Below are 11,121 nucleotides of genomic sequence, written 5' to 3'. Positions count from 1 at the left end.
AATGAAAGGAAAAATGAGACTCAGTCAGTTTTCACGAGGCAACTCAAGAAAAACAATGGCAGATATCAGGTTTTGCTTCCAAAGCTGAGGAGCTTCTGTCTGTCCTGTCACTCTTTTCTGGATCATTCCTTAGACTCTATTGATTATTGGGTCACTGCATCCTGTCAGTCAAAATCACCTGGAAGGTTCTGATCCACATCTTTGCCCTGAGGCCTGATTACTCTCCCGATTGTTGTACTTGCTCCTGGTTCTCAGGTACTACTTTTGCTCAAAGCAGACCCATCATTACCCATCTATAGGAGAACATTGAAAATGGTGCCCCAGAGAAAATACAACTCTCTAGGTGATGGGGGTGTCTACAGTGGGAAGGATTCATCCCTGTTTAGCCAGGCAGTCAACTGGTTAGTGAAGACCCATAAGAGGGCTGGAGGGTGAAGTGGGGGTTGTGTGTGTCTCTCCCCTGTCCTGTGTCTTTTCATGACCAAATCCTGCTAACATATTGATATTTGAGAAAGTCTGTGCTTTCTCCCAGACATGGCACGGGTACCCTTACTTTCACTGAGTGCTCTGATCCTCATGAATATGTCTTGAGATACACAAGCCTGTCTTATTCTTTTAAGGACTCGGGTTGAATGAGAGGTGAGAGATGCCAACTCTGAGTGAAGATGCATGGGAGAAATCAAGGTACCACACAAGGCAATGTTCTGTGTTAACAACCTGCACAGAAGAGTTACCTACAGCCATCATCACAATCAGCAACTTCAACCCAGTGGAGCACAAGGGCCCTGTATTGTTAATGTGAACCTGAGATTCAGAACACCACCTACATGTTGTCAATCAACAGTCAGAGCCTGGATATAATAGGTCACATTGCATTCTGTGTAAAATTTTTGAATAATCACCATACTGTTATCCACAGTGACAGTAGCCATTCTAATAGATATGAAAGGTTATGCTATTGTAGTTTTGATTTGCATTTCCCCAAGGATTAATAATGTTGAGCATCTTTTCATGTGCTTATTGGCTATTTGTACATTTTCTATGGGGCAACATATATTCAAGAGCTTTGCCCATTTTTCTATCAGGTCATTTGGTTTTGTTCTTATTGAGTTTAGGAGTTGTATGTTCTGGATATTGACCCCTTATTGATATGTAATTTGCAAATTATTTTCTCCCATTTCATAGGTGACCTTTCGCTCTATTGATTGTGTCTTTTGATGAATTGGAGTTTTGTTTTTTATTTTTAACAAAGTCCAATTTGTCTGTTTTTTCTTTTCTTTTTCTTTGCTTGTGTTCTTAGGGTCAAATTAAAGAAATCATTGCCAAATATAATGTCACGAAGATTTTCCCCTACGTTTTCTTCTAAGAGTTTTATAGTTTTAGGTCTTACCCTTAGAGTTTGATCCATTTTGAGTTAATTTGTGTACATGATGTAAGACATTGGTCCAACTTCATTCTTCTGCATGGAATTATCCAGTTTTCCAAAATTGTTTGCTGAAACAACTGTCCTTTCTCCATTGAATGGTCTGGGCTCCCTTGTCAAAATCATCTGATCACATAATCGAGGCTTTATTTCTGGATCTCTATTGTATTCCATGGCCTATATGTATCTTTTTATGTCAGTGCCGCACTATTTTGATTCTTCAGCTCTATGGTTTTCAAATCAGGATGTGGGAATTCTCCAATTTTATTCTCTTTTTTAAAGATTGTTTTAACTATTCAGGTTCCCTTGAATTTTTGGTTGGATTTGTCTATTTCTGCAAAAACTTCACTGAGATTTTGATAAGGATTGTATAAAATGTGTAGATAGTTGGGGGTATAATGGCATCTTAACAATATTAATTCTTCCCATCCATAAACATGGATGCCTTTCCATTTCTTTGTGTCTTCTTTCATTACTTTCAGAATGTTTGATAGTTTTCTGTATACACATCTTTCACCTCCTTAAGTTTATTCCTAAGTATTTTATTCTTTTTTATGCTATTGGAAATGGAATTGTTTTCCTAATTTCCTTTCTGGACTGTTTATTATTATTGTATATAAACATAAACATATTTTGAATGTTGATTTTGTTTCCTGCAATTTTGTGGAATTTGTATATTAGATCTAACAGTTCTTTTGTGTCCAGATGGAATTTTTAGAGTTTTCTACATATAAGATTTTGTCTTCTGCTAAAAGAGATAATTCTTCTTCTTCCTTTCCAATTTGGATGCCTTTTATTTCTTCTTGCCTCATTGTTCTGCCTAGTACTCCTAGTACTATGTTAAATAGAAGTGGCGAAAGCAGCATTCTTGTCTTGTTCATGATCATAGAGGAAAATTTCAGTATTTCACCATTGAGTAACATGCCAGCTTCAGGCATTTCAGTTATGACCTTTGTCATATTGAGTAGTTTCCTTATATTCTTAACAGTCCATGTCTTTTCTCTAACCACTTCTCTCTAGAGATTTCCTTCACTGTGATATTCAGTCCACAGGCCAAGAAATAAAAGTCATATTCAGAGTAAAAAATTCTTTATATTATATGTTCTCCAGGTCCTAAGGTTGTGAAGCCTGGTGTGGCCATCTTCACTCCCTAATAAATTATTTAACAAGAAGTAAATGCATTCTCACTTTATGTAATGTCCCCTTGGCCCCAGAGACAGACAGGGCTGGCAAGCCTGCCTTCCCAAACACATGTAAGACTCTATAGTGAATGTGGCCTGATCTTATTGACATCAAAGAAAGTTCTAGGAAAAAGATCAGTAAAAGTTCATGAGAGAAAAATTCAACCTGATGATGAGTTTGTAGGACACATGGGATGAGTAGCAGTTCCTGGTGCTGATACTACAGAGATATACTGGGGAACTCATCAGGGGTACCCTTGGGGTTATCTGGGGATCAACGTGGGAGGTACAGCCATCTCCTTACAGATTTTCATCTGAACAAAGACACTCATCCTTCTGCAGGAATCAAGGCCATCCTCTGAGTCACTATTTTAGAGCTCACTGGGGCCCCGTGAGTGGCTGTGATCTTTGAGGAAGGAGAATGGCCCCAGATCCCAGGCCCACTCTGTCAGTCACCTCCTCTGTTTCTCTACAGAGTCAGTGGCACAGCTCTCCAACCAAGCTAGCAACACCACAGTCACAGAACACAAGGATGCCGTGGTCCTGACCTGCCTCACAAATGACACTGGGATCTCCATCCAGTGGTTCTTCAGTAATCAGAGTCTATGGCTCACAGAGAGACTGAAGCTGTCCCATGACAACAGCACTCTCATTATAGACCCTGTCAGAAGGGAGGATGCTGGGGATCATCAGTGTGAAGTCTCCAACCTGGTCAGTTCCAGCAAAATTGACCTCTGAGGCTGGATGTGAAATATGAGTCAGGCCCTCTGGATCTCTTCTCATCCTCTGTTACTAATCTCTGAACAGATTGTTTGTCTTATCTGTAGAATGAGGGTTCTGATACACTTTTAAAGTAGAGTTGTTGTAATAGTCAATGATGAAGGTGGCAATTCCTTAGAAGACTTGCATTAAGTCAATAAATCTTCACCAATGTGAACTGGTTTTGTCATTATTGTTGGCTCAATGCCAAATTCCACCCCAGATTTAAGCTCTTGTTGGTCTCAGTTCCACCATCTCCACGGTAGAAGGATGAGAAGTGGTTGTGCAGTGAGAGGTGGGAGCCCATGATAAGCTCTCAGGAATCCCAGTTCTACGCCTCCTCCAAGTGGAGGCGTGGACGATGCCTGGACTGTGATACAGACATCAGGAATAGTCAGGAGCACATCCATGTGAGTATCAACACTGATCATTTTCCCCCTGACTGATTCCTCTCAAAGAATTCCTAGAGTCTTCCAGAATTTTTTGTGTCAATAGAGTATTTTTGTGTCGATAGAGTTTTTTGTGTAGGTTCAGTAAGACTCTGTATTCCTTGTAACTAGGATATCATTGGAAACCTTTCTGATAGAACCACAGCTCTAAATTGAATGTCCTAGTTGAGAATGATGCCCATGGGATCAGATATGACCCACACTTTAAGAAGCTAAGGTTGACGTGATGAGGATTTGGGGATCTGAAGACAAGAAGATGTCACGCAAAGTTATAGAGACTGCAGGTGAGTCCTGATGTCTAGGCTTCTTAATATCAAGGGGCTGTTAAAAGTCCCACCTGAGGTTCCTTAGGAAACCCTGCATCAGAGGAAACTATGTAGTGAGTACAATCCCACCACAACTGTGTAAATAATCAGGCCAAGTTGAATGAGAGAAGCCTTGTTTCAGGATGAAGAACACATTTCCTTGGAGATGATCTTTGTTCAAAAGGAAAGTGACTGTCAGAGAAATGTTGTGTTTCCATGGAAAAGTCCAGCAAGCAGAGCCTTCTGATAAGATTCTGGCCCTGTTCACTGTCTCTCAGCTATTTTGCACCTCTTTATAAATTGCAGGGAACTGATGGAGATGCAGACTGGATCTTGGCTGATTGAGATGTGTTTACGTTTTCTCTCCCTCTGTGCAGAAAACAGTCTTATCATGAGCTAGAGGCCTAATATTCCCCTCAGATTCCCTAAACTTTAGACAGTTCTTCCTGACTATAGGCCTCCTGCCTCCATTTTCTCAGAGAATTTCCTTTAGAAATGTAATCGCAATCTGTACTTGTAGGTTCTTTCTCTGCCCTTTTGAAATGTATATAAATCTCCTTAAAATTTTCTTGCCAGTTTTAAGATCCAATTAATCTCTTTTTAAAGGGCCTGTGCCCAACCCTTTGAAATGCAATTCTCCTGGAAGATCCTGCCCCTACTTCTCAGTCTCTGAGGGAGGGCAGGAGACTAACTTGGGTGGTTCCCTTTACAGCCAGGATGTAAAGCAACCTCCTGTCACAATTTTATGAGGTTTACTTTTCTTTATAGTAAGGCTGATTATCAAAACACAAGTGCCTACATTGCCCTCTACCTACTTTTAACATCTCTGCAGCCTTTTGTTCCAGGAGCTGAGTTCAGTCTCTCCTCTATCACACTGGTGTTGAATAAAGTCTTTCTGCCTCGTTAACTTTGGTACTGTATGCAGAAGAGAAACAGCCAAGGGCTGGACCATGGGGCTCCGGGAACTGGAAGAAGGCTGGAGCAACCGATGGCATGGCAATCATACTCCTTACTCACTTTGATCAAGAGACAGTGGGAGGGGTGCCCACAACAGCTCCCCTTGTGGCCACTTTTTTACAACTACTACACAAAAGTGGCAGACAGCCAACAAACTATGTTTACATTGTGCAGGTTACGTAGACGTTTACATACATGGTTGGCGCATGTGTTGTCCTGCAGCGGACATGCTGAGTCACATCTGCCTGGAAGCTGCTCTGGCCTGATTGCCCACAGTACCTCCATCTACCTTCAGGTGCACGTTTTATTTTGACATTGCCTGCCTGTAATTAGCTGATCCTGTCATCTTGCACACAGTGTCAATCCTCACCATATTTTCAAATCCCCCAGTGTCTTTCCTTATCTGTGTATTATCTTCCAAAAGAACATTTCCAATTTTCCGGCCTCTTTCTGACTTGGTGTCCAGAGAAGGAGATGACCTGACTCGTAGATCCTTTTGGTGTCCCATCTTGCCTCATGCTGAACCTTTGTCACTGGGATCTGAGAAGCACTGTGAGCTAAATTCCAAGGACTTGTGAGAGACATTTAATGCACCTTACTGCGGTGGCCTGACCTCAACTTTGTCCTCATTCACACTCGTTTTTCACTACCTTCAAAGAACAAGTTCACACAGATATTTAAAGATAATTTGTCATAAAACCCAACAACTCCAGTGGACAAGCAGGTCCTTGCTACATCAGTCACTTTGACGTCCATGCAGGACCACCCTGTCCAAGGTCCTCCCCAGCCTCGGGCTCGGGCCAGACATCTGCATCTTCATTTCTCTGTTTTTTTCATTGTTTTTACAAACTCCATGTGCCTATTCTAAGGAAAGTCCAAAAACAGAACCTGGGAAATAGTAAATAGAATCTATCTTCAGTTTCTGTATCCTTTCCTTCTCCTTTTGGCCTCTGGGGTATTTGGCTGAATCCTTGGAGACCCAGCAGTGATAGGGAGAATGGGTAAGCAGAGGTGGGCATTGAGGTGCGGTCAGGAGGGGTGGGTCTGCACAGAGTCTGGATGAGAAATAGCAAAGCCTGGGTGGTGTTTAGGGTTGTTACGCATGATTTGTGATTAAAATTATCCAGTGGGGCCTTGTAGGAGGGCTATTTTTGGGGGTTTGAGGATTCTGATGGCAGGACAGACCTTCATGTTAAGGGAGGAGCAATTGGAGCTGGTGCAATGAAGTTGTGGGTGCCATCATTCCAGATGCAGATGGGTGTGAGGGGTGAGACATAGCAGTGGGGGGAAATGATAAGATTCTCAGGACTGTGACTAGTGTCCTGACATTGAGAACAAGACAGAGCACCATGTGAACAGGCTGAAGGGGACATGGGATGGGGACAAGGGGGAGAGGGAGATGAGCATCCAGTGACCAGAGTTTTCCAGTCCCCAGTTCTAACTAGTTGAAGCATGTGCAGGTTGCTCTCAAAGGCTGGGAACACTGTGGAAAAGCCAGATCTTACCCTTGTACCCTGAGACCTGTATCAGTTGAGTCAACAAGTGAGCCACGATCCCAGATTTGTGTGTGATTGAGAAAGCCTGAAAAGGAGCCTGGGGACAGGCAAGTGAGGACAGATGTGGGGGTCGGGATTGGAGGCAGAATGAAGTTGGAGTGTGTGGAGACTTTTCATTCTTTGTTGACTAGTCAGAGTGAACTTCCTATGAGTGTACAAGTGAGAGTTGTGTGGCAGGTGTCAGTGAGGAGTGGAAGGTGCCGTGACAGCCTGGGCACCTGTCATCCTCTGATACAGGGCATACCACTTCCATTTGTGATGCCTCTGTTCTCCCTACTTGATCTTATGCTGTTGGGTGTGATAGAACCCAGGTCAGGATGAGGAATTCTGGCTCCCTGGCATATTACATCCCATGTTCAGACACTTCACTTCTCCTGATACCTAGAGGCAGGTCAGGAGCTGTTTTTCTATTACTGCAGAAGGCATGGCCTTGCTCAGAACCCTAAGAGTCTGAATAGAATTCTCTCATTAAGTCATGCTAGAGGCTCCACAAATCACCTTTCATTCTTCTAACTTGGATTGGATGGAGGTACATGTGCAGGAACTTGTCCTTTCCTCTGGAGAGAGTGTCTACAATGCCCCAGACTATTGGAGCCCTAAAACCTTCATAGCTGTAGCAGATCAATGAATGGTCACAGATGTGAATGGCCCTACAGGCCCTAGAACTCTCACACTCTGCTTAAATTGTTGATTGTTAGAGCTGACCCTGTACTGATGTCATTGTCAACACTGATGCAATTGTCTTTGATCACCCAGAACAGGAGGCATCCACTTCCACCCTTTGGATTACATGTGTCTTTCTAAGGCTTTCAGAATCCTTGACATTTCTTGTTCAACAGTAGCAGGAACGTTTCTAGTTCTCATCAAGTATAATATGAGTTGTAGGTGTCTAGGTTTCTTACGACTTGTGTTGATGTGGAATTGACTTGGAGGATGAACACATGCATTTGCTTTGATAGGCAGTGTCGGCTTCATGGGCTCCTAATGTGTATTATTGCTTAGAGGGGCCTGGGGTAGATTTAATGCTGTGCTTTGCCATCTTGAAATTCTTAATGATTTTTGAACAAGGACTCCTGATTTCCACTTTACACTGAGTTTTGAAATTTTTGTAGCTGGTTCTGCCCCTAGGAGTGACCATAGGTGCTAGACTTCCTTGGGAAAAATTATTTGACATTTTTGAGTGGTGCACTTGAAAATGTGGCCACCAGATGGTGGCACCACTGCTGGGTAACCTGGAGGGTTGTAAAGAAAGATGTAAGAGTTTGGCCTTTTCCGCTCTATTTGTGTTATTATATGTCTCTAACTTTACACCCCACTCCACCCCCTACTCCTGCCAACCCTCTCATCTGTAGTTTACAGAAGGAAAGTTCTCCAGGCCTTACGTACTTCAGAGATTCAAATTTTGGACTCCACAGCCAAAGTAGAAATGAAGAAATCACAGCCAGATGGCTCAAATGTGAGTAGCATTAAATAGACATCATAAATTCCACACTGAGTGTTGGTCTTAGAAAAATATTGGAGAGATAGTGATGGGAAGGGGAGTGTTATGGTGATGGGGAAGAAAGGAGATGAGTCCTCATCTTCCAAGATGGATGACCTTAGATAATGACTGAAAGTGAAAAATCAGTAAGTAGCCTCAGAGCATGTTATTCAGAGATGACTTTGGTTAAAAACAGAGGAGCTGCTGCTGCTGTTTGAAGAAGATCTCCTCTGTGGCCCAGAGAGGAAAAGCCAGGACTTTCCTGTTATCACTCTGAACAGAACACACAGAGACACTTGGATTATCATGTCCAAATCCAGTGTTGTCACAAATACAAGAAAGAGAACATCCAACAGGAGCTAACCGGGGCTGGTTTTATTCACAGTGTGAATGTCAGTAACAGAATAATAATTTCATTTTTCCAGCAACAATGTGCTGCCCTACAAGCTTAAATCTCCTCGGGTTTGTAGGTCATTCACATCAAAACAATATGCCCTCTCTGGGCAAACCTTACACACCTGATTTAGATCCTTCCTAGAAGACCAAATGTCTTAGGTCTTTGATAATAGGACATATGATGTAGACTGACTTGTTCTATCTGTTTGATGTTTTGACATCTGGAGAATAGAATTGAAAAGTTATAATCCTTGATTCATAACCCAGTATCATCAGTGGTCCATAGAAGGCCTGTCTTTCTTTTTTAGAAAACTATTACTTATTTAACTTAATGTTAGTTTTTACTTATATATTTGGAATCAGGCTCTAGTTGCAGCTTCCAGAAGATCTCCAAGGGTAAGACTGGAGGTTCAGCTTAGTGAGGAAGTTCTTCCTACTTCCTGGATGAAAAAACTGGGAAATCACGAACCTGTGCTGGTGCCACAGCACCTCTGCAGCCTTTTGGTAGAGACAAGCTAGGGATTCACTGGCTCCATGGCCCTGAGTGTGGGTATAGGCTCCACCTGCATCTCACAAGAAACACTTCCTTTTTTCCAAACATGAATCTACTGTCAGAGATTCTGAGAACTGCCGTCCTCAGGTTCTCAGGCTTTCATTTGTTTCTCAAAAGTTTGGAATGGATAGTTAAGTCAATCTGGGGTATCTATCCTGGATGTCATAGGGCACATCCAATGAAACAGGTCCACAACCAAGACATCTGTTCCTCTGCCTCACAACCTCATCCACCTAGAGTCTTCCTCTGTTCAGTCAAGACTAACTCCATCCTTCCAGGGGCTCAGGTTGGAAATCTTGGAATTGTCCTTGATGCCTCTGTTGCTCTCCCACTAATATCTAATGCACATGAAAACCCTGGAATTCAGCCACAGAATATGAGTAGAATCCAAACACTCAGGTCCAAACCACCACCACTGCTACATGAGGTTATTGTGATAGTCTCCTAACTGGTCTTCCTGCCTCCTCCTTGTCCCCATCTCCATTATATTTGTCTCTTCACAGTAAGATCTCTGAATCCTCACAGACGAATTCTTTTAAAGCCCAGATAAGGTCATCCTTTTTCTGCTCAAAGCCCCCCTGTCACTCACATCTCAATCACACCAAAATCCCATGTCCTCACCACAGCCCACAGGCCCAGGTTAGTGCTACTTAAAGTGCTGGTCTGCAGCAAGACAGGAAATATCCACCAGAAGGACAATCAACTCAGTGTTTTGTGGAGAAAGTCTTGCAATGAAGAAAATGTCACCTCAAATCAACAAGACACTTAGTGATATGGTTGGTCTACTTTCTGATTCAAGCTCCTTGGATCTTTGCAGATCACTCTTTGAGTAGCACTGTCCTGTACAAACTGGTCCCTGCCTACACTGTAATGTTGTCCTCCTCATCCCATCTGTTGTGGTTGCAGTAGCTTCCTGACCCTCAAACATGCCAAGCAAGCTCCTACCCCAGGGCCTTTGTACTGGCTGTTCCCTCTTCCTGGAATAATCTTCCTCTGGAGACATGCCTGGTCCCTCTCTCCCTTCCTTCATCTCCTGCTCAAATATCACCTTGTCAAGGGGGATTTCTTGACCATCTCATATAAAATAGAAAGACTCCCCAACCCAGCCACTCCCTATCTCTTTCACTCACTTTATTTTCCTTTAGAAGACTTATCGCCATCTGAAATACTGCTTTTTTATTTACCTTGTTTTCCCCTCCCTCTTCACTAGAACCTCAGCTGCCTCAGTTCAGTGACTGTCAGGTTCACTTTTGTGTTCCTTATAATCCTGGGCAGAATGTGTTCTCAGTGCTCAGAAAATAGATTAACTTACCTGTGAATAATTGCACACTGGGAATAAATTTCACTCTCTAAAATCTGGATGATTCCTGCCCTGTCAACATGTTGGAATCATGGAAGGAAGGGCCTTCTTCCTCATATCTGTAACTATGTCACAAAACACCCCAAACTTAACATTGCTCCATGTCTGAAATGGTGAGGGATCCGGAATCTTTATAAACTTCAGTCATGATGAGAGATGATACATTTGTGACAGGAGACACAGAGAAACCAAAATCTTGGGTGAAGTTCTCTGCAGGAGGAACACTGGGGTCCCTGTGGAGGGTCCACCCTCCTGGCTTTTCATGCCTTTCGTCATGCCATCTCTGTGATGACCCTGAGAGAGTCACACTGTTCTCATCCTGCTTTTACAGGGAGAAAACAGAGACTGACACTGGTCTTGTCACTTAACCACATCCATGTGAAACAGAAGGACTAGTCTCTCTCTTATCTACACACACACTCATAAAACATATATTAGACCCATAGGTTAGTTTCTGGCTTCTTTGTACTGAGCATTGTGTTTCAGAGATACACCCAGGTTGGCATGTGTGGTCATATTTCTCTCATTGTCATACTATTACGCTTCTTAAGGAAATAACACGTAACCTTAAATTACATTGTAAAGGTAGGATCATTGAATGTCTACAGGGCATGATCAGGATATTTTGAAAGGGAAAAGTCATCATACTTTTAAGGGCATGTTATACATTTCACAGGAGAGTATCTTTACTGCTAATAAGGA

The 11,121-nt window shown here is 42.6% G+C and overlaps 1 pseudogene; it reads left to right on the top strand.

The window, feature by feature from the left end:
• Positions 1-3,407, top strand: part of LOC124250375 (carcinoembryonic antigen-related cell adhesion molecule 21-like) — an 89,907-nt pseudogene extending 86,500 nt beyond the window's left edge.
• Positions 3,408-11,121: the final 7,714 nt, after the last annotated feature.

This window comes from Equus quagga, chromosome 13, assembly GCF_021613505.1.
Source record: "Equus quagga isolate Etosha38 chromosome 13, UCLA_HA_Equagga_1.0, whole genome shotgun sequence".
NCBI lineage: Eukaryota > Metazoa > Chordata > Mammalia > Perissodactyla > Equidae > Equus > Equus quagga.
This window is presented reverse-complemented; position numbering and strand designations above follow the sequence as displayed.